The 3,929-nt window shown below is 40.8% G+C and overlaps 1 pseudogene; it reads right to left on the bottom strand.

Annotated features, from left to right (window-relative positions):
* Positions 1 to 1,541: 1,541 nt before the first annotated feature.
* Positions 1,542 to 2,484, bottom strand: LOC120850414 (annotated as a pseudogene).
* Between the last annotated feature and the right edge of the window lie 1,445 nt (positions 2,485 to 3,929).

Genomic DNA, 3,929 nt, shown 5'->3' with positions numbered 1-3,929 from the left:
GAGGTTAAAAATTTATATATTCGAGTATCTTGCAAGGAATCGGTGTTAAAGAAATTAGCCGGAGGTTATTCAGCGAGGAGTGCTCGCCACTTTTATGAATTAGAGTCATCTTTCCAACTTTCCAGCCTTCGGGAAGGCAGCCTTTCTCCAATGATTGCTTAAAAATCACTAATAGTATTGCTCATGAATACGACTTCGTGTTCATTAAGAATATAAAGTTAATATTGTCAATACCGGATGAAGACGAAAGCTTGACGTGGTTAATTATTGCAGCTATATTATGATACGATGTATTGCATTCATCGCAAAAACTCAGGGCCAGTAAAGTTGGGGTACACAGGAAAATTGGTGGAAGAAAAAGATTATATAAATATATCGCTTAGCAAAGATGCACAATCGTCTTGACTTACGCGTTCCCCATCTGCGTTAGTAAGCTTCAGATCACCATTAGGTTTAATTAAGTTCCAAAAGTGGCGAGCATTTGTAGATTAATTTGTGGACAACGTGTTAGTAAAAATAATGTATTTTACTTCTAGTACTGCACCCTCATATTTCCACTTGGCGCAATGATGGTGTTGTTTTGAACGTTTGGCTACACAAAAGAGGTCTTTCTTTTTATCCCTGTGTCATTTAGGTCTGGTGTATCAAGGGGAATCACTTTTTAATGATAATGTGAGATTAGGGATATATGTGCTTACACAATTGTTAACTTTATTTTAAAACCGACACGAATTTTTATTTAGAATTTTCAAAGACATTTTTCACTATGTAACTCAGAAATTCACAAATTTAACTATTTATACCCGTAAAATTAGTTTTTCCGTAATCATGAATTCGTTCAACCAATTTCGGGGAACTACCTGTGATAATATTCAAGGTAAAATGCAGCAATAAATGGTCACTAAAACCAGGTAGATAGCTAATAGGGGAAACAAGGTAGGCCAAGGTTGACAATACAAGGTATAACACTAAGGCACAAGAGGACGTAACTCTGATGGGTTGAGACACTAGCTGCGAGAGATTGTAGCCTGAACATAATTTGATGAATTTGTCACTGTCAGAGGAAAAAGGGCTTGCACATGGTGTTTCCGCCGACAACACAACATATGGATAGTTAAAATCATTTAGAAGGATGAAGTTTGGTGTGGGAGATCGCAAAGTCACTGTACTGATTACGTCATAAACTTTGTTTAGAAAGCTATTGTCGCTTCAGGCTGTGCGGTAACATTCACCCGAACTGTATTTCTTGTGATTCACTAAAAGGCAAAGAAAGACTGTCTCGAGGTCACTAGCAACATTCAAATAAAGGGAATCTATATGATCGTCGACAGCAATCAGCACACCTCCGCCTTGATGAGCTTCCCTATCAGTGTGATAAATTTTGAAGTGTTTGTTAGTAGTTAGGATTTCGTTATCATGTATTTTACTCAAGAGTCACGTTTCTGTCAATACTGCAACATCAGCCCCGGTAGAGTAAATGGCAGAGCATAGCTCGTCGCGATTTCGCATATCACTTCGGATATCAGTAAACACAACATTAATTATTTCGGGCGCGAAAAAAGAACCACTACTCGTCGCACAACGCTAGGGCAAGGCAAATCGGGCGTCACATTATTTTGTAAGGATGATGAAGGTTGATTATTATCGCCTCCAGGGCTTCTTGTATTTGTATTGGTCTTGCCCGGCCTTCTGCCATTTCTAACTTCATACACCCTGTTATTCGCATTTTCCCACGTGAGGCATTTATTGTTGACGTAAAGTTTATATTAACGCAGTTGGAAGACTCTGTTTTGTAATTTTCCGAATTCAAAAAGTTTCTGTCTTGCTAGGCGCGCAGGCGGAGAACAATCTTCATTAGCCGTTATACCGTGTGCTTTAAGCTTGTATCGTGATTGTAGGATTGCTGTTTTGGTTTGGACAGAAGAGAACTTGACAATCACTGATCTTCGTCCTCCGACTGCGTACGAACCAAGCCTGTGAGCACGTCCAACGCTTTCATCAGAAACTTGCAGACTAAGCGAAGTAGATTGCGTGTATAATATTTTTACTTATGACTTTTCCCGGGATTCAGAGGCGTAATCTTCATTATTGTGAAAGATAGAATTTTCCCTCTTTAGAGCTCCTCAATATCGTTCAGGCGCTCGTGCAGTCTTTGGTTTTGCTTAATAACAAATTGGACTAATTCCTCGGCGGCCAACAGCTCTTCACGGGCTCCATTGAGAATTGCAAATTTGCACTCAGCGCCACCGAGCCGATTTTGGATGTCGGTTCGACGAATTCTTGCTTACACTTTAACTCGTTAATAGACTCAATAAGGCTAGCTTTTCCTGGGCCAATCTTGACCGTACTTTCATTAACATGTTGCAAGAGTTTGAACATGTTTTTAAACTGCTTGGTCTGATCGATAGACATGGGTCTCGGATTGGCCTCGACATCACCGAAGCGTAACAAGAAAAGTTTAAGCCGGAAGAAGCCGTCCAGGCGTGGGTGTGACGGCCAACTTAAAAGTTGCACCACCAGGACACTAGAAAGCTGCCAAACCTGTAGTGAAAACACATTCTTTGCAGGGGAATATATCGAAAAGTTTACATATCTACCTACCCATGGAAGTACCACCCGGGGGGGGGGGGGGGGGGGGGGAGGGGGCAAGGGGGTCGTTTGCCGCCCCCCCCCCCCCCCCCCCCCGAAACAGCCGCCACTGGACATGGCAAACACCGACCGGCGACGCCCAAGGGATACCAAGGGCACTGCCCACCGACCCCGGAGGGCGGAGGGGGGGGGGGGGGGGGGGGGGGGACTAGTTTGCCCCCGCATTTAGAAACAAGTTGGTACGCCACTGTACCGACCTCTAAATTGCCGGGATCGGCACAAAAATAAATGATTGCAAATTAATCTGGGCCTTTGAACGTACCTAATATATCAATATAACGGATGATATCTGTGTAATGTTGATAATAAAACAACGCTCTTTGTATCGATGGCCGACGACCAGCGTATTTTTATATAATCTTCGAGGTTTCTATTTGTTTTATGAAGGCATGTCACGGCCGTGCAGCCTCTGTAAAAAGTTTTTTTTTATAGTGTGTCTTATTGGTGAGGTGCATCGGATTATTGATTTGTATTGCTAATAAGACAAAACTTTAAAAAAAGTTCTATGTGTTTTAACTTTACTCGCATACGCCTAAACATATTTATACAAATTTTTATACTAATAATTATTATTATTTTGATGAGGGATGGGCATTTCCAAAGCGCAACACAGGTTCATCAAAGCCAACAAGGGCTTGTATGACTAAACCAAAGTCGCAGTGGAATCAATAGCATTAGATGTTGTAAAAAAACGTCAGCTGTAAAAAAAAAGTTAAGTACATCTAAGGTATCTAAAGCTGCTTCATTCCAAGCGATTGGCTGACAATAAAAAGGTCAAAAATAGAAAAATCACTTATTAAAAAAAAGACAACACACACACATAAGTCTGCGAGTGACATGCCACGACGCGTTGCAGAAAAAAATATCGTCGCGTAAACAGTGCACTTCTGACTAAGTCTTACGCGTGGCTCAAATCGGGGCCTAAGACTCTCTAAATTGGATATAGTTGAGATGTCTAGGCCAGGTAGGAAACAATCAAAATGAAAAACCGAAGGCACTCAGGGGGGAAAAGGACTTGTGCTCATAGAGTCATGCAGCAGTTCGTACTAACGTATGGGGTTCGTAGAAGTACTTATTTTGAGTACAAAATACTAAAAAGAACAAAAGCACGAGATCAAGAGAAATTCATTGCCGATCTCCAAGCAGAAAAAAAAAACAATACACGTACAGAAAAAGTTTCCATGTATCGCCACTGGAGTACGTAAAAAATAAAAAAAAATAAAAACAATAATTGAGTTTCTAGCGACACTTTTTTTATATATAGTGTCGATATATATATA

The sequence above is a fragment of the Ixodes scapularis genome, unplaced genomic scaffold (assembly GCF_016920785.2).
Source record: "Ixodes scapularis isolate PalLabHiFi unplaced genomic scaffold, ASM1692078v2 PGA_scaffold4__175_contigs__length_147842914, whole genome shotgun sequence".
NCBI classification, from domain to species: domain Eukaryota; kingdom Metazoa; phylum Arthropoda; class Arachnida; order Ixodida; family Ixodidae; genus Ixodes; species Ixodes scapularis.
This window is presented reverse-complemented; position numbering and strand designations above follow the sequence as displayed.